Here is a 21,392-nt window from a genome sequence, read left to right on the forward strand (position 1 = left end):
ATTTAGCAAATTATTTAATTTTGGAATATTAATAATTATCATATTTAACTAATGTATGGAAACTTTTGCCGTATTTATATAAACTGCACGTTGTTTGTGTATTTCCTTTATCCTAGAATTATTGTCTTTCAAATTATATCTTCAGTTGCAGAATGCTTTGTTCGTAATATATGTATTAATTGAAAAATAATTAAGTAAAATACATTAAGAGAATTAAGTAAAACACTGCAGGATTAAGACTGGGATCAGATCAGTATCCAATTTCAACTCTTTTACATTTCTCTTTTTATTCTTTTTCTTCTTCTTTTGCTATTGTGTTATATTTTACTGGTTGAATATGCAACTTTTACACTATACAAAAAAGAAGAAAAAACCATAGATCCGAGAGGACCTATTACGCGTGGTTCCATCAACACATTCTGCTCGCATTCGCCGTCGAATCGAGCCGAAACGCTGGGATAGCCAGTGCAGCGTTGCGAATCAATCGACCATAATCGCACCCGTTGAATCGCGTTCTCCCGTTTCCTGCGTCTGGAAAAAGCGTTTCGATGGCGGCCACGCGTACCGCATATCAATAGCCCATCTCGTCCCGAAAGCTGGCCCCTGCATCCAGGAAGGATGCCATAGCGTCGTCCTTGTTGCGGCCAGATAGGAAACTAATAAACCGGAAGACGGCTATCGCGCCCATACTCGGTAAATCGATCATGGCTCGATCCCAAGATCGTAATTCGATCTTTATATGTCATCACGGTCTATATCGAAGAAGCATAATAGGCAATTCAAACATTTGCACTGCGTTTACAACGCGTTGAACAAAAGTTTATCTAATCTACTTGATACAATTGTAAATTTTCCAAGTCCTACGTTAAAATAAAATAATTTAAATAAAAAAAAATATATATATATATACATATGTGTATATCGCGTTTTTATGTGTTCTTTTATTTTAAAAATATAGAAAAATAAATACATCAAAGTATATCCACATGCGCGCGTTCAAAAAATATTATACATTATTTTATATTTCATAGTAAAACATTTTACTTATAGCTTCATCATGAATTTTATTATTAATTCAACATTGGTTTTATTGCACTTTCACTTTTCCTTGAGGTGTTGTTTCATCGGCAGAATATCTTTAAAACGAATATTGTGGCTCGCACAGATAAAAGAGAGAACGCGAAGAGCGTGTCTAGCTATTCGTCTTGGGACCGATACTCGTTTCGAATTCTCCTGTTGCGATTGGCAACAGGATTCGGATCTTGCGAACCCTTACGAGGCGAGAACCCATTTCTTTCTCCGCGACCGTAAAGCCTCCAGGAATTTCTCTCAAAGGATAGTGAAACCCCCTTATAGTGAAACATTCTCTACGTGGGGCAAATTTCTTGACAGATTTTTGAGTCCTAATAAATTCTGGCAAAACGACCGCAAGTCATCCAAGAAAAAGACATTAGACTGAAAGCTCCCGTCCCGTTTGCTGTCCGTCTTTTTATCTCGCGATAAGCAAAGTTTCTGTAGAAAATGAATCCTTTAGTAAACGTCTGCTTAGCCAAAGCTTCAACTTTCCTTATGTTAATCTTTCAAAGATAAAATAAAAAAAATTTGAAATATTTACTTATCTCAAATTTTTTGCTATAGTAACATTCTCAATTATATTGCATTTCCTACAACAATTGTAATTATATTATAGAAATTAATATCATATAACAATAATTTCAAACAAGACTGATATATGTATATACAACAATTAAGGGGTGAATTGACTCTTTCCCCTTATGATTTAAAATATCATATAAATCTTAAGCTCAGAATGTATTTTCTCAATTTCTTAAATCGCTGTTCAACAAATCGCTTCGATTGATAGTCTGTACGATCTCCCTCCTAAATTCAACGCCGTCACTTTTCCATAAATCGCATATCTCGGGAACATGATATCCTGTCGATAACGAGGTTGCAGGAAATGCGCGCGACATGAAAGTTGAGAAAAAATGTCGCGCGAGCTATCGGCCAAACGATTGGCAGCAGTATATATTTTGTATAAATTCGAACTCATACACGATTTGATGAATCATGTAAAAGTAAGCATATCGGATAAATTAATTCTTTAAAAATGAATATATTTTAATTCGTGGATTATTCGATATATATATATATATATATATATATATATATATTCCAATATAATATAATGAATATTCATGAATTTTCAATCTAATAACTTGTAAATCTTATCAAATCATTCATCCGTCATTATTAAATTTTTATTTAAAAATGTCTTCATTAATTTCATATAAAATTATACATAAATGTATGAGACATATCAATTTAGATGTACGCAAAAAATCAAAAATATCTCACAATATCATTATTTCAAATACATATAAACATAAATGTACTATGTACCGATATTACGATATATTTTCATATATAATGAAAGATAATTTACGTTAATAGAAGTCCCTGTAAGTAAGAATTAAATTGATATATACACTTAAGTATCATTTATCCAATCTCTAATCAAAAATGTTTATCAATAGTGAGCGATATTTTGCTTTAACCGGAATGCAATACCGCAGTTACACAACTATTTGCAATTTGTCACAATCCTTTTTACTTCTTTTCCTTTCTACTTCCTTTTGTACATACAGCATGTTACGAGATAGCTCTCACTCGCACATAACCCACTACACGTGGCATGTCACACATATACTTTACTAATTTATCTAATATATCACATGGTACACACTACACATTATATATACAATTCACATATCCACAATCGGAGAAGCATACAATTTTTATATCTGCAATTACCTTCATAGATTTCAACTTGACTGAGTTTTTTTAAGTATGGATATGATAAAAGAGAAAAGAAACTCATGCTTACAGATATAAAGATATAAACTATGATAAAATTGTAAATTATTTCTTTGTAAAAAAAAAAGTTAAATCTATCAAACTTAAATTCAATTAGTCAAGAAATTGTATAATAAAGAAGACAAAAACAGCTATTCCTGAAATTAACGATATTCGTAAAATCGCATTTGCAATCTGACAATGAGTTGCAATTCGATGTTAATAAAATGAATGAGGAGTTATAAAATGCGCGAAATTGATAAGTGCGATTACCTGATAAGCAGATAATTCATTGAAAAGAGCAATTTTAGCCTGCGGGCATTATAGAAAGATCCAAGAATCAGCTTTGATAAGAAAGTCTTGATACATTCTCGCATCTAAAGGATTTTGCGAACCTTTCTCTTACGGGAATCATACGATTATTCTGTAGCAATAGCGAAAAGAGCAGATTTCTTGGGCGGCTTCTCGTAACCACTCGCCTGAGAGCAAAAATCTGATGGGATCAGCCGTTCTCCTTCGGAAGCGTTGCCGGGAGAACGTTTAATCTGGTAAAGGCGGGTCCGACGAATAATTCACTCAACGGGCGCGATACGAAGGAAACGAGCGAAAAAGTGTGCGTAGGTGAAAATCGGGCAAATAAAACTCAAATGATTTGAGCTTTTAACGGAAGAATAGATAGCTTCAAATTTATGCATTATTAACTATTGCGCAGTAATTATTGCGTTTGCGTTGCTTTTAGACAAATCAAATATAGAGACATTTATAAAGAAATATTTTATTTGACATTACTATTAAATTCGTTAATGAATAATAGGTAGAAACAAAATGATGTGGAATATCCTTTATATATTTTACTGTTAAAATATTTTTTAAATATTTTTTCGATCAAAAAAGTGAGAAAAAAATATGCATTTATCATACTTGATCAGAAACATCTTTTGCTATTCTTGTTATATGAAAAAATAATTTTTCTCGTATTTCAGTGCAGATCTATTCAATGCGAATTTATGCAAGGTCAGTCATCGATCAAGAGCCATTAAACATTAATGTAAAGAGACAATGGAAATACAGTTTGCGCAGTTCTTGTAAATATATTCTGAAAAGACATCCAAGATCTCCTGAATTGTATAATAAAAAATGCACTACTGTATTTTAACTGCAGTCGCCTCAATATTATGTATTCAATAAAACATTTGGATACGTCCAATATCAAACTTTACGCACATTGCTCTTTCTTTTATACAGAAAAATACAAGACTCGCTTATATATAAAATATAAATCATCAAAACTTAAAAAGCTTATACACTTTATATACTAAATAAATGATATGTAAATAAATATTTTAATATTTAAGTGTTACTCTATTAAAAAGAGTGCTTTGCACGCAAGCTATTTTAACTAACGCAAAAATGATCTTTTTCTTAATTTATCCAGATATAAAGTATTATAATGTCTCTAGATCAACTATAAAACTTATATGACAAAATTATTTATTAAATTAGCAAATTTTAATTCAAGACAATGTTTTGCGTGTCAAATTTTATGCAAAATTTGATCCAGCAAAACACAGCTTGCGCTGAACTTTCTTTAAGAAAACTCATAAAGTTGACAGAAAAAAGTTTGTGCAATCTTTCATCCCGGCGCATTTTATTCCCGTTATTTCGATGCTTGTTCGCGATCGGAAAAGCGCTTTCGAAAACGATATGATTTACGTCAAAGGATCCTGTCACGACGTACACGAAATGGCACCTTCGCGTGAAAAGGGTATTTTCTCGGCACACACGGCAAGCGGGTGTAGGAAGGACCGCTACCACCTGTCGATCCCACTGAAACGCCCGAGGGATACCGCCCTCGTGTGCGGGCGAGCGATCGACTTTATTCCCTTATTCCCGCAGAGACCCTTCGTGCCAGCCCGGGCGTCACGTTACGCTCGGACGGACGTACGAATCCCAGGTACGTCGATATCCCGAATTTGATTGTCGATCCTGTTCTGTCAACAACCGGCATTACCTGTGCGTTCGCGTTATTAGATGACGCGTGGATATAAAGGCCGCGAAATGGAATATTCTCGCGTCAGGTCAATCCAAGTGGTGCGAAGGGCTGCTTTGATACGATGTAAGAGAACCCGGAAATTCTATGTGTCGAAATAGTTTACAATTTATTTGCATTTCATTATACCATTGGGTTGAACGAAAAATTCGTTCCTTTTTTTATTTATGCTATGCTATCTCTTAACAAAAAACGGAACGAACTTTTCGTTCAATTCAATACATAATGAGAAAAAGTGTATGTTAGAATTTTTAACATGTTTGAATCACTAAAATCTAAAATATGCATTCTTAATGTGTATACAAGTGTCGCATTTACATGTTTAACTAATGTTGCAATTCGATTTAATTTCGATCTTGTATACAGAAAAGTATAAGCGGACTGTAAATGTTTAGTCTTATCATTTGAAACTGCGCTGACAGTTATGTAGCACCAGATCAATCGATTTTTCGAGATATCCTGAAAATAAAGTAAAACGAAGGACCGGAAGTCGATCTCGGCGCGTCTGTTGCCGACGGAAGATATTTTTAATATCCGGTAAATCCCTTTTCCCTTATTCTGCGTTGATATATAGTGAAAAGAGTTATTCAGTTAAAAAATACGTCTTTCCAATCTTATTAGAGTTTAAATTTAGCAGGAAGTTGATTTCTTAGCAAGACATTTTCCAAATTTCTATAATTTTCTCCAAAATCGTATATTCCCTTAAATTTTCAATATCACAAATAAAATATAAAATATTTTTTAATCGTCTCTTTAATATCTTTACATATAATGTAATAAAAAAACTGCCAGTAAAATCCTATCTGTTTCATAAATTATTAGAAACGCAAATTACCATTACTCCTAATAAATCTTAAAATATAAAAAAAATGTCGCTATTTTTAATAATTTTCAAAAAAGTAATTTAAAATGTGTAACGTTTTACATAAACTATTCTGTATATCCGTGCTCAGTTCTTGTAACATGCGCTAATCGTAAACACCTCTCATGGCAATGTAACGTTTATATTAGCCATGCAAACGAAAAATATTTTTAATTTACAAACGAGGCTGATTTTTATTTATAAAACTACAACATTTCCTCCATTCATAGAATATATTGTAAAAAGCTCTCGCGAGCCAAGATTCCTCTTCGCATCTTTGGGCCATCGTCACCACTGGCCGATGCTTTCAGACTGCATTTCTCTTCCTTCTTCTTCTATTTTTCTTCTTTCCGCATCTTTGCCATCTTTTCTAGAGACTTTTTTTCTCTTGCAGAGCTTTTCTGCCCAGCGAATTGTTCCGGTTCTAAAACTTTCCTTGCCAGGACAAGACAACACCGAAAACACACGGATGGAAGAGATAAGTGCTAAAGTATTCAATATGGCGAGTCTATACATATATAGAAATTTTCGTGGTCATCATCCTTTTTCCACTTTTAAGTGCTTCTTTCTTAATACTGCCTAATTGTCATTTTGATTTTTATTTTCCTTTTTTACATCGTAACGTACACATAGCCGTTCTTGTTCTTATTAAAATCAACGAAGAGAGAAGAAGAGAGAGAGAGAAAGATTCTCATTATAAACTTATCGCAAACTTTTAATATACACAACAATTTGCAGTCTGTATATAAATCTCATTATAATAATAGAATATTTAATATTTATTTATCTTTGAACAGCAAATACAAAGACTGATATCGTATAATATTATAATTAATAAAATTTTATTAATAGAAATAATTGATAGAAAAATGAAAGCCAACCGTAAAGGAGCCGTTGTAAAGTAATTTAGAATAGTATTGAAATAAATTTCGTCACAATTGAAATAACGTCGAAGTACTTAGAGAAATAAAGTTTGCTCACGATTTCTTCTCTCGATCACTCGCAACTGTCTCGAAATATCTCGTATGACCGTTCGAGCTTGGCTCTCGCTAACGACTCTCTCGTTGTCCGATCTTGCCTTAACTATTAACGTTCGCTCACTCTATTAAATGACTCGACCTTCTATCAAACATCTAAAAGTTTCAAAAAAATTGTTAATCTACGTTATATGAGAAAAAAAATATGATAAAGAAGAATATAAACACATAAACAGAGAAGAATATAACACATGATCTCATAAATGCCTTCGATCTCATAAATGTATAACAATTCCTACATTAATACATTTTGATATACATTATAAATATTAAAATGCAACGTAATTTCTTCTGAATAAAATATTTTTAGAAAACATTAACAACATTTTTACTTCTATTCGCTACCATTCGCTTGTTTATCTATCTCTTTGTACCACGTCCTTTATGCCGTAAATGTCTTTTACGCTCGACGTGATTTATTTAAGAAAAGACGACGGCGACTAGCGCGCCACTCGAAATGTTTATATTTCTTTGCGTATTCAATAAGCTCAGCTTTCTACTTTTCTTACGCGAAGCGACATCGTCTGCTACCCGCTACAGTGCCTTTGCATTTCCTTTTTCACTTAATAATATTAAAAATATACAAGTTTTGCATGTAGGTATGTGTAGACGTGCCCGTTGATCTTTTTTTCTAGTAGTTTCTGTCATACTGTCATAAGACTTTATTATAGATAAAAAATTTTACATTTATTATTGCAAAGATCAAAGAGATTTACGCCGTATTGCAATTCCAAAACTTTTCCAAAATTTTCTAAATTGTTAGTCTTGTTCAAAATGTTAGAATATCTATCTAACAAAAGTTGAAGAAAATCTTTCATATAATGTATATTAAATTCATATGTATCTCTTCACAAGTTCGAAAGGCAAAGTTGACGGTAATAAAATTAACAAGCAGTCAGCTAGTCAGCTTCGCTTTGCGTCAACCCTCTTTCATTTCCATCCCTTCGCGCGTTTGCTCGAGTTCTTTCACAGTCTACATCACTCACAAGCACCCCTCTACTTAGAGAGCGAACACGCGCCACCCTCGCTTCGACTTCATAGTGTTGCACAGTACTTAATGATCACCGTATAAGGAACGACAGGGTGAAAAGAGACAGAAGGACGATTAAAGTCTGGAATATTGTAAGCTAAACGTTAACCAGAAGCAATGTGTAAGGAAAAGAAGTAAAAGCGAAGGTAGGAAATAGAAGAGGCAGAGAAAAAGAGAGAGAGAGAGAGAGAGAGAGAGACGTCGGGGAAAGGAAAATGACGACTGAAGACGTAGAGGAGAGGTTGGGGATAGTAAAATATGGGCCAGACCACGCTGGATGCTAATAATAATAATAAAGGCGAAATAAGAGAAAATGGGACTCGGGAGAAATTCACGGGCTTGTAATAAATTCAGGACGAAACAGCCGTTCCATTTGCGGCTAAGAACTCTAAGAAGAGGAATGAAGAGAAATAAAGAAACGTAGCCAAAGCACGAAAGGACAAAGCAGAATTTAACGTACAGATACATTTACATATACTAGATATGCATGTACGCGCATATGCAAGTTTAAATGTGTTACGAAATTGTTCCAAGTGATTACTAATTTTGTTAATTTAACAAACATTCGTTATTGAACGATTTATGCAAATTACATTTCGCATATCTATACATATTGATGGCACCAATCAAAAAAACAAATGTAATTGCATTTCCGGACACTTTTAATTATAACCACTTTTCAATAGTATACCTACACAAAGTATTATAATTATATTTTAAAATTAATTGCAATTTTTATAAATTTAATTAAATTTAATTCAATATTACAATATTATTTATAAATTTTATATAATTTTATTTACATTTTCGTTTCTAACAAACAATGAATTAAATAATATTCGCACACGTAAAACACAGACGCACACAGTTATAAAACTTTTTAAGAAAAAGAAATTACTGTACACATAATTGTCCAAATAGTAAATTGTAGCTATTATAACACAAATTATTTAAATTGTCCTTTTAATAAAAATTCTTATTTAAGAGCAATTGTTTTTCTTACAATTGCAATGTTAAAACAAGTATAAATCGTTAATACTTTTCATTCAAATTAAACAGATTTGGACTGAGTGCTTCATGATATTCATTCATTACGATTATTAATTAAAAGTTCATATCTACATTTCTCTCAATTAATACAGCATAATCTGTCATTTAATAAATATTACTTTTTATTTTTTTACTTTATATCTGTCAATTTGTCAAAGATGTCAAATTGTCATATTACATTTCCAACTTTAATTAATCACTAGAATACGCTATCGAAATATTACGCGATCGGATGTCTTATTTATCAAATGTCGCCAAAGCAACATAATTCGTAATATAAAATTATTAAAATTGTCATTTAATTAAGAAAAATAATATAAACTAAAAATGCAAACTTATCTCTAATATCTCATAAGATTGCGGCACAGAGACAGCAAAAGCGTTCAAAAAAGTCCCAAAATGCAGTAACCATTGACACAACGACCGAGCAGCTAGAGGAAAGCAGCGGATAAAGTGTGGAAAATCAGGAATCGCTTTGCCATAATTGTCATAACTATATACATGCGGTCACGCGACAACGCGTGCAAGACAAGACACACGAGCGTGCACAATGAATCGTAGGTAGATAGCGGCGTGGACGCGCGGCGAAACGCGTGAAAAGCACGTGCGAGCGCGACCCCCAGTTTCCCTGCGGAAGCGCTCGCACTTCGCGTCGGAATTTATAGGAGCGGCGCGTACAGAAAATCGCTCGAGTGCTCCTCCGCGATGGATTTCTTTTCCGCGTCACTACGTTGCTATAGGGATACGTGGAGGTACTTTTGTTCTTGCGCAGCACCTGCCGCGGAGAGATGCTCGCACTGTGCCGCGTTATCCCGGGATTCAAGAGGCTTTAGCTCCTCCGACTCGGCCGAGTCTTTACATTCTTGAATAGCTGCATAAATAATGGAATATGGACCGTTTATTTTTAGAACGTTGGACATCCGGTTCTGCAAATTATCTTCGCAAATAAATTTCTCGTTATAATATTATGACATAAATAGATATAAAATTATTTAAAAAGTTATCGCGATTAAAGAATTATATTTTATATTCCTATTTCTCTTTCGTGTCTTCTTCTTTTCATATCTTTCTTCTCTTCCTTTCATGCCAAAAGAAAAATTTTTCGTAATGTCAAATTTTGTTATTATTTTTCTATTAAGTTTATAAAGATAGCGATAGAAGATTTCCAGTCTACAAAAAAAAAATCAGTAACACTGTAAATTGTATAAAACTTTATAAATATCGCATATCGATATATATTATTTTAATAGCATGAAAACATCTCCCTAGTAGAAACAGTTAAATTAATTAAATAGAACAGATTCTATCGGCCTACCGTCGATGGTGGCCAAAATTTGGGGGAAAATCGATGCGCATTCGTCTTTATCATGAACGCGGACCAGCGTAACCACGAAATGCCTGGCACGTTTTAGCATCAATTGACTCTAAAACACACCGCGCAAATTTCTTCTTGCCAATTTAATTAAATTAAATTGCTTTTATCGTAACCGCAACATCACAACGAGACGCAGCATCGCCCCGCAAAATAAATCAGGGCAGATTGACCCTTTGATGGCGTCGTTCAGTATGTAATCAAGCTCAGTAGCGGCAGAATATCGACTGTTACAGAGAAATTTACACCCTGATTTAATTTTAAAGTATTTCCACCGTTACGAATATCGCTTTGAGCGTGAAAAATTTTTTATTTCCAGATTAATCAAATTGCTTAAGCTAGGAAAAGTAAAAGAAAGATAATTTCGTCTCATTCCGACATCCGTATATGATCGATATTATGTATAGATACATATCTTTTGTATTCAAAAGTGTCATAATAAAGAGGGAAACAATATCGGCACGTGCTGCCGTGCATTCGGAAAACAACGCCGATAACCATAAAATTTCGATCGTCGCAACAACGATAGCAGACGTGATAAAGAGGGCGTACAGGCGGAAACAATGGCAGCGATTTGTAATCTCGTCCCTGGCGGCGGCACAAAATTATGAATTATGAATTATAAATTAGTGAACGACGCGTAGGAGCGATTGTGGCAAGATATAAATTGCCCGATAATTATTCGGTCCACGATCCAACGTTCATTTTAGAGTTTTCCATAATTGAGCAAACAAACGTTTCTATTATAATATGCCAGTACTAAATGAAAAATGGTCATTTAGTTAGAACACTTTCTTTTTACTTAAGAGAGAGAAAGAGAAATGATTATAGACAAAAAATTAAATATGAAATATTCCTGAAAAAGTAAGATGTTTTTAATAGACATATATTGTTGCGCGAATAAGTACTTAATTAAAATGATATGTCGCATCCTCTACTTTTCCAATGAAAAAAGCTAATTTCATAATTTCATTTTGAGGAAGGAGAAGTAAAGAGTGTAAATATTAAAGTATATATATATATATATATATATATATATATATATATACATATATTCGTATTTAATTACATAAAAATAATTAAATTTACTTAAAACTATATTATAACAAAAAACAAAAGCTTAAATATTTTTAGCTGTTTGATCTGGAAATTTAAAATTTATTTTTATCACTTAAATATTAATTATTGCGAAACAAGAAAAATATTTATTAAATATTATCAAATAAAGATATTATAGCTGCTAAAGATAATGAACGTTTTAATGTTTCGTGAAAATGAATTATGGTTTATATATAGAAAGTATAGTGAAAACATCACAAATATTTTCCTTGAATTATTCGAAAACATCTCGTATAGCTAGTCATATAGCTGGTACGACATAATTAAAGGAGTGGCCATACCACTGGCGGTGCGCACGTGTCGAATTACACGAGCTCTCAATCCGATTATACATGATCCCGTACAAAAGAGATATCACCAACGAGAAGCGGGAACTGCTCTACTGTTGCAGCTGCTGAAATTAGAAGCTTCTGTTTCGTTGCGGCTGTTACGTTGCCTCTGGGTATACCGCGGCTCCGGTAACGATTCCGTATAGTCGAATAAAGTACTTCACTGAATCATCCCTGGGGCGTTCATGGATTAACAGGGTGCCCGTTTTAACGAATGTCGATCTCCGAAGAAGTAAAATATAATATCAATTGACGAATTTTTAAGAACTCCGTCTCGTGTCCTCTCATTATTAAATTTTAATTAGAATACAACAAATCTTCTAATGATAAATTAGAGAGAATCAAATGATTTAAAATTTCATAACTATAATTTTCTATAATATTTCTGCTTCTCGATATTATTGATAATGAAATTTGAAAAATTAATAAAATTTCATTAAAAATTACCAGTTGATAAATTAATCAGCAAAATTATTTTGTTAAATAAATTTCAAATTAATTTTTTATTAACAATAAAGAAGAAGAGTTTGCTTGCAGAATACAAAAGCATGATTTCTTTAACAGATTTTCCTTTATTAAATGCACATAATTCTCTGTTTCTTAATTATTATTTAAAGTTTTTTAGTTAAAAGCCTCAAAATATTAAGTAAATAAAAAGATGACAAAAAATATCTATACATATATACATGAAACAAAATTCCGGAATTTTTTAATCAAGGTCGCATCACTTTGCGTAAATTATCTACGACACCCGATGTACGAAGCTAGAGACCAGATAGTTACGCCACGGTTTGCACTGCGTCGCTGCGTTTCCACCTCTCAACTCCTACAACCCGTTCCTTTCTGCTCCAGGCGGGGTCTTCCTTTTTTTCTCACTTCCGGTGAAATTCACGACACCCGCGGGAACGGTGGTGGCGGCTACATTCAGAGAAATGGCCGCCTTTAAAGGGTGGTCGGGAGATTTAAGGGTTTGAGGTTTCGCCGGTAGGGCTGAAGTCACGAGAAAAAGAGAGGGGTGTCTGCGGGCAGCTCGCAGACCTTAAATCTCGACAGAAATCGAGTCACATTGGCGTAGTGTGAACGAGAAGATGAAGATAACCGGAACCGCCTACGGTAAATGGATAAAGGAGAAGAAATGCCGTTACCGATGAAAATCGCCAAAATTGATAAGAAGTTTTACAGAATTGAATACAGAGTTATGCATTTACAATAATTTATATCGAATGAGATAAAAAAAAAAACAAAGATCCACACAAAGAAAAGCATCTTTATGTTATACTAATTAATTGACATATGTAGGAAATATCTAGCATTTTTCTTCCATTTACTAATTTTCCAAGATTTTTAGGTTAAATAATAGGTTTTTTCACTCATATTATACGATAATATAAGTACCAATATCATAAGTAATCTTTATATAATACAAAAATTGTTTCAATCTTAGGTAACTTTTTCAATAAATAATGTTTAGTTGAACTTTTAAAAAGATAATATTTTGGTTAAAATTACTACACGCAAAATTGAAATTTGAAATATAAAAAGTTTTATAAATAAGTCTGCAACTGTTTCAAAAATACAATTAATAATTATAATTTCTTTTGATGCATTTTCCAGATATTTTATTGTCAACTTTGTGTGTGCATTTGAGTAAATACCGAGAAATAAATTGATAAAACAAAATGCTTTCTTGACGTTTTAAGTGTAGTTTCGAGATATTATCAGACATTTTCGTAGCGGTTTAATAACGCATGCACGTATTTCATTTAAGCGTACGCGATGCGCCTTAATAAAACGAAATTAATTTTCATCCGATTCAATGGGGTCACACGTGACTTTTAGTACTATAAATTACTTAAATACGATAAATTAATTAGTTAATTGATATTTTCGTTTGCTCGAAGTCGCACTGTTGCATGCCGCCACGTATAATATTTCAAATATAAATTTCTGATACATGCGTATATATTCAAATATCTTGTATTTTGTGTATTCGTGCATATACGAATATGTCTTTATCGTTTGTACTTTACATTCTAAGCATCATATCTGTTTATCAACAACTATTTAAAAACATTGAACTTCGATCTAAGCGATAGAACCGAACTGCTTCTAACAGTTAGTGTATCTAAAAAATTGAGGTTCTACTGATTACACACACCTATTGTTAGTTAAAATCCAACGAAAGATAACAGTTTACTTACATAAAAGTCAATAATTATAAATTATATCGACACATATAGGCAGCACTGGCATAGCTGTTTAGTTTACTCTCTAAAAGTGAATCAGTGAAATCATCACTAATTGTCAATGTATATTATTTTCCAGTGGCAGTGGCTTCGAACTGTGATAAACAATGACTATTTCAATGTCGCTTTCAGTGATAATATACTGATTCAAACAGTATCACTGAAAAACAGTGAATTTACTGTCAAACAGTCAAATTCACTATCTGTCAGTGAATTTGACTGTTTGACAGTGATATTCATTGTTTATATCAGTACGTTATCACTGGAACGACATGAAATAGTCACTGTTTATCACAGTTCTAAGTATATTATTCTAAGTATTGAAAAATGACGTACACTGACAATCAGTGATGATTCCACTGATTCACTTTTAGAGAGTAAATTAATGTAATTTATGTCAATAGTTATCCATTAATGAAATCAATTTTGAATTAATTGAAGAATGAGACATTGCTATTTATGAGTTTACGTAAATTGGCAATGTGTGGCCATTTGGAAACGGCTGTACTGCGTTTTCAATCATCACCATCCAGCAATCATGCTCGGTATGTCGAAAATTCCTGCTTCATTACCGTCCCATGGGCCTGTCCTATTGCGTCACGCGGTGTCAATTTCGTGAAATTCCTCGCGGGTTTATGATCACGACCAATGACACTCAATTTGACGACATTGCGTGAATTTCTCGATTGAGAAATGATTAAATTCGAAACTTGTAATAAATCATAATTATATTAAAATAATTTTTCATAAATTAAATTAGATAGAATTAATTATTTTTAAAAATTCAAAATGAGAAGAACGCAAGCAAATAAATATATAAAAAGAAACAAAAAAATATTAAAAGAAAGAAAGATTTTGAGAATTGAATCATGTAGAGCTCTTTTTTTAAAACAAAAAATCTTAAAATTATATATAGCTTTACATAGTCTTAGCACGTCAAACATTTTGATAAAATTCTATAAGTTTCTAAAAAAATTTGTTTACATTTTAAATTATTTTCAACTCATAAATCATATTATTTTATTTACTTCTGAAAGCCCGACAGGAAGAATTTGATAGTAAACATATTTGTTGGCTGTCTTAAAACACTATTAAACGATTTACAAGTTACACACGTAAATACAACGACGATAGAAGTTTCATCGAAGGGCGTAAATCTTACAACGACGATTATTCGCTTTTATAGCGTGGCGCGCGTCACATTGCCACGCACAATATAGCGTCATCAATTTTTCTTTTGTTCCCATGTGATTTCAAAGCTATAGATATGCGGAAAAAAGCCCGTCCAGTAGATAAACTACTGGGCTTCTTTTAATCGGTCGATATCTGTCATATCGATACGTTTTTAATTGCCTCTTTAACACACACACACACACACACACACACACACACACACACACACACATGTGCGCGCATGTGTAATTACCTTGTGAAACAAGAGCAGATTGCTCTAATTACATTTAACGAGTAAACATTACGTTTGTGGTAAAGATTTTTTAAAGCAAACTAAAGCAAATTGTATGCCAATATTTTTAATAGAATCATATAATCATTGTTCGCACACTATATTAAACATGCCTTCTTAATCTTAACATCAAAGAGAATCAGATAAAATAGAAAAAAATTGTATGTTCCTAAATACTTTCCAATTCGACAAGATTTTTTTATTTGCCATTAAAATTTGATATTTTAATAAATAATTCTAAAATAATTTATTATTGAAACATAAAATAAAATTTAAATTTTTAAAATAAAATATAGTTAGATATAAATAGCTAAATTCTCTTATTTTCTGTCATTGTAGCATTTTGAATTATATGATGTAATATATAATATTATATTAATATTATATAATAATATATAACATAGAGAAAACGTTAAATGTTGTAAATAGAAAATAAATAATATGATTTACAATGATAGCACGTCTCTTATAATAATCTAAACTAAAATATGATACGACACTTAAGAGAGCAAAAAGAGAGAAAGAGCTCAAAAGAGCAAAGATGCTGTTTGAAATGTGTGCTTAATACAACCAGATCCCGATTGTCTGCGCGAATCAACAAGGATATATCCTCTTTTTTTCCATTTTTCGCCACAATCGTTCGTCTCTACAGCATTACATAGCAGCGGCGGAGCTTTTGATTAAAAGGATGGCAGGAAAAAATTTTAATTAGAGACTCGAATACGTATCTCTCCGTCGCACCAAAAAGACAGAACGAGGAGATGAGGACGGGAAGCTGAGAGATGACACGTAGAGTTTAAAAGAGCTACGGTAAAAAAAAAAAAGAGCGAGAAAGGAGAGAAAAAGGCTGCGAGTAACGCCCATCGTGGATCATTTAAGAGCATGTAATCTACACGCTCAATACCTTCAACCCTTATCGGCTAAATACCATGCAAACATACTCCAATCTGGCCAGGAAAGTCAGTTCCTATCGCTATCCCATCTTCGTCCTTCTATGTTGCTAAAACGTGTTCGAATTAACTTCTTACTAAAGTATTGAGAAATAAGTATAAACTATAAAACGTGTACATAGGTATTTAGCAATTGTAATATTTTAAATTTAGAATAAAAATTAAAAAGAGCTATATAAGTAAAAATCTTATAATTTTAAGACTTAATTTAAGATTTAACTATAGTAATTAGTAAGTCGTAGCTAAACAATAGATATCTGCAATAATTTTTTATAAAATTGCTTTGGTAATAAAAGTTACGTGTATATATCGCAAAATTTGTTCCTTTTCAAAATTGAGAAAAATATAAATTGTGCAACATTTCTTTTAAAAAAATCAATAATATAACTATATTGTATTACCTGTATTAGTTAATTATACTGTAACTACTAATAATTCATTTGACTTTAAAATATATCATTGTTTGTTTGCTTTATTGTTTTTGACCCTCGCGATTGTAATAATTATTCATCAGCAAAGCAGAGTGGTCAAAATCTTTTCCGATAACCACATGTTTCATCAACCAGATCAGCGAACCAGCTTATTCAGAGGAACAAGAGCCGCGAGAGTTAGCTGGAAGCTGTTGTACATTCAAATGCATGATATCGCGTGTGAAACAGCAGTTAGGGGGGTCAGATCTGCATAACTCTACTACGAACACTCCCTGAGGGTACCTTAGCTTCAGCCGTACGCGCTCTCCTATCGAAATTCACTCCCTCCCACCCTCTATGCGTTGTGTATGCACCCTCCCTTCTCCTTGCGAACTTACCCCCTTGTTCTTGCCCCGCCAACGTAACCGCCACTTTACATACGTGTACAATGTGCCGCTACAAGCAACCACCGCCCATTCTCCATCTCTCTGACTGTGCAATCACACGATGATAAAAGTGATTCCACGCCGACTTCCGATTCGCGATTTGTCTGCGCCGTCTGCAATGCTCTAGTAAATCAATGAGTGCCGCGCTATTTCAAGCGCCCGCTATCTTGGCACAGAAGGAGTGGAAGAGGGCAGTTAGGCGGATACATGTGCTTTCGTGCAAAACACAAGTCATGATGATAATACTACGTATATGTATGTCTTCATTTTACAATTGCACATTACATTAAAAATTTAAAGCACATTATATATTATGGAAATTTCGTATTTAATTTGATAAATAAAATAATAAAAGGATAAAGCACATAATACATACACACACGATATATGTATATTTACATATCTTATGCTCTATTATTAATAAAAATTCCAAAGCAGATGTAATTAAAATATATAATTTAATTAATAATTAATTTTATATGTATAAAACTCTAATTAATTAAATGTAAAACTAATGAATTACACAAAGTGTTTCTAATGAAAGTATCAAAATATTGTGTTTCGGTAAATTTTTAATGGATGTTACTTTAACCAAAGTTTCGGGTCGCGGTTCATTACCAAGATAATTAATATTGGAAATTATAAAATTATGAAAATATACATATACATTTTAATATAATTTCTATAAGAGAAGATAGATAATAATTGTTATAAATTAAATTTATGTATTTTTAATTAGCGACATGTAGAAATTTGTATTTTATAATAAAATTTGTTCCTCTTGAAAAGATAAAATATATTTATTCGGATTTTACCAATTCGCGGGCTGGGAAAAGATGTTTTTCCAGCAAAAAGCATAGTGTACCAACTCAGACTATACTGTTCTTATCTTTACGTCTTGGTAGTCAAACAATTAAAGAGAGCAGACACATTGACATATCAAAGTCAGCGCTAAAATGTTCTGTATCAACTTTCATTATATATATATATATATATATATATAGGACAAGTTAATACTGCATACACACAGGTTTTACTTACTGTATACAAACAAATTTATTCTTTAAAAATAATAATATTTACCAATTTTAATTGAGAAAATGTATCTGCCAAGTAATAATAAGCATAATATTTTTGCCATCAAAAGTTTGAAATTCAAAAAAGAGATGCAAACGTTAGCATTAATGCTGAAACATGATGTTTTGCATTTTTCTTTGTATATAATAAATTATATATGCATATATACATATATGTATATCCATATACATATATTTATTTCAAAAATACCTTAATCTAGTATCAGTCGATTAATTTAAAAGCAATATTTTCGAATTTTAACTATTTAGATTAAGAAGGGATGTTTTAAGAAAAAGGGGTCTATTTAAAGTATACCGCCCTCGTGTCTCTATGCTTTGACAATCAAATGTTAAAGGCGATGCAAAGATATCAACATCAGGGCTGAAACATTTCCGCGTCACGTGAGTGGAATTAGTTAACGGCATGTAGCATGTAGAGCGAAGGAAGTCGTCATCTCGCACCTCCACGGCCCGAAAATTCCCGATCTGTAACGTAATTATCGTCGCCACGTTCACTAGCAACCACGTGTAACTCCAACGCTCCTGTTAAAGTTATCTTAATTAGTTTGCTCAGCGTTCACAGTTGAATTTCAACGTTTACCTAGCCATGTAAAAACCTTCTATACTACTGATTCTAAAATAAAAGCTAGCTTCTCAATTAGACATGAAACGTATCCATATAAATAAATATATATAAATATCTATATAAATCTCAATTCATTCAATACCTAGATATTATTAAAAAACCTTGATATAGAGTACTTGTAAAACTTATAAATTCCATACGTTTTACGTAATTATAAAAGCGTAATATAACCAACTACGAGATAAAATATGTGATGAATAATACTTGCCTTTCCCTTTGATTATTTATACATGAGCTATTTATGTTAATTCATATAAATCCTGTAATATCACTCTTGTTGCTAAAATTCTCCAATTTGCGCTTTTGGTTTTAATTATATTAGTTATAATTCCTCCATATCGTTCTAGTTGCTCAACAATTCTACAGTCTGTATTCTGACTTTGATTATAAAAGGGATTTGATTGAATCAACGGAATAATTTCTTTGATGAAGCCGAGACAAATTTCAAAGAAACACCTCGTCACACAAACTCAATAAAGTAACTTCATCGGGCGACTAAATGGTGATTCAACCGGCAACTGGCTGCTCATTTATGATTTTAATAAAACTTGCCGCTGTACAATAAAAGTATTAAAGAGTTTCAAATCAGCTTAAAAAAAAATTAAACATTTTTTATGTATAAGCAAATTAATATCAAAGGTAAAATGTCATAAGATAGTAAATCAGCATATTCAGTTGACTCTTTTTTTAATACGAATATTTAATTTTTCAACTAGATTTAATAAAATATTTTGATACGGCATGTCATTTCAATATTTTAATATTAGCATTTCAATATTTTAGTTCTGACATTTTAATTAATTTTTTATAGTCTGCAGTCCATGTATTTGTAAAGAGTACACATGTATGTAATTGACCATATCAGCTCAATATTCAAATTTTACGTACGCTTCTATACATCTGCTGTACGTCACTTACACCACGTGTAGACATGTTTAACAATGCGCTTAGTGCTACTCTAGCCGGCACAGTATTTCGTTACATTTATTGTTGTTCCATGTTCACTTGTCGCTTTTATGATAAACGTTCTCGTAAAAATATATGTACGTTTTACCATAAAATGTGCACTAAAATATTTGAGAATAATGAAAATATTATAGAAATGTAATCCATTTTACATATAGAGAAATTTTTATACAAAACAATTTTGAATTTTACACATTATTAAAAAACAAATGTTCTCTTTTCTCTTTGACATACTTTTGTCAGCCTCAGAGATACGCATTTAATAAAGTTTCAATAAAAATTAAATATTTGAGAAAAATTTAATAACAGAACAATAAAAAACAAATAATATTTCAATTGAGTATTTTTGTTACTTTTGCATTTGTTTTTAGTAAATTTTATTTTTAATAAACGTCAAACGTTAGAGAATCATTAGATCTGATTTAAATGTCCTGCAGTATTAATGTAATATATTTAATACTGGACAATAAAATATCAAACATAAAATTTAGCTTTAAATATATAAAAAGTCTCTTATGTAAAATTAAATAAAAATAAAGAAAATTAATAAAATATTTATTCAATACTTATATGCAATTTAATTTATTAAAATTTCGCAGTAATTTTTAATAAAACGTTAAAAATATAGAATCTTGATATTTAATGTGATGAAAGAAAAATGGTTTTCGAAATTAAAATACAGTTTTTCAATCTTTGCAATTTTTTATCTTTTCGTATGATACAGATCATTCCAATTTTTTTGTATATTTTAACAGACACAGTTTACGTTTTACGAAACTAGAAGTCCTGCCATTTTATATTTCTGTCTTCCTTAATGCGCATGCGCATGCGCAAATACTCAATCGCATTGGTATGTGTGTATATCTGTCGTTGATATCGCTTACGTAATACAAGTTGTTCGATATTTTACCGGTTCGAAGGAATTCTGGATGCATAAAATGAACGTTAACATCGCATGCTGCAGAGCGTCGAGTATATTTTGCATACTCCTCCCTCTCTTCCTGCATCCCTACAATCCCTACAATGTTACTACGTGTTCTATATAAAACTCCTCAATAAAAGAATATATGCATATTTATGCGATTAAAAAAAACTAACGGATATTTTTAAAGCATATGTAATGGCAAAGTGTAGAGTCATCTTGATTGAAATAATTAATATTTTCATATATTTGGATATTACACTTTTACCTTCTGATTGTGAGATAAAAAATATATCATCATGAAAATGAATACATAAAGAAGAAAGATCAGAATGTTAATATTTCAATATAATTTTTAGAGAAAATTCTAAAAAATTAAAAACAAGACATCATAACTATATATATATATATATATATATATATATATATATATATACATACAGTATAGTATAATTGTCAGAACATTTCTGATTTTTTCATTCTTCCTCAAATTGCAAGGAAAAATTATATTGACTTGTAGGTATATAAATTTAATTCCGAAGAGAAGGCACACTTTATCA

The 21,392-nt window shown here is 31.8% G+C and overlaps 1 protein-coding gene across 10 annotated transcripts in view; it reads right to left on the reverse strand.

Moving 5' to 3' along the window:
- LOC105457403 (beta-1-syntrophin) overlaps positions 1 to 21,392 on the reverse strand; it is a 193,917-nt gene that overhangs the window by 86,712 nt on the left and 85,813 nt on the right. The gene's annotated exons all lie outside the window — the stretch shown is intronic.

Source organism: Wasmannia auropunctata, unplaced genomic scaffold (genome assembly GCF_000956235.1).
Source record: "Wasmannia auropunctata unplaced genomic scaffold, wasmannia.A_1.0 LD335244.1, whole genome shotgun sequence".
Classification (NCBI taxonomy): Eukaryota; Metazoa; Arthropoda; class Insecta; order Hymenoptera; family Formicidae; genus Wasmannia; species Wasmannia auropunctata.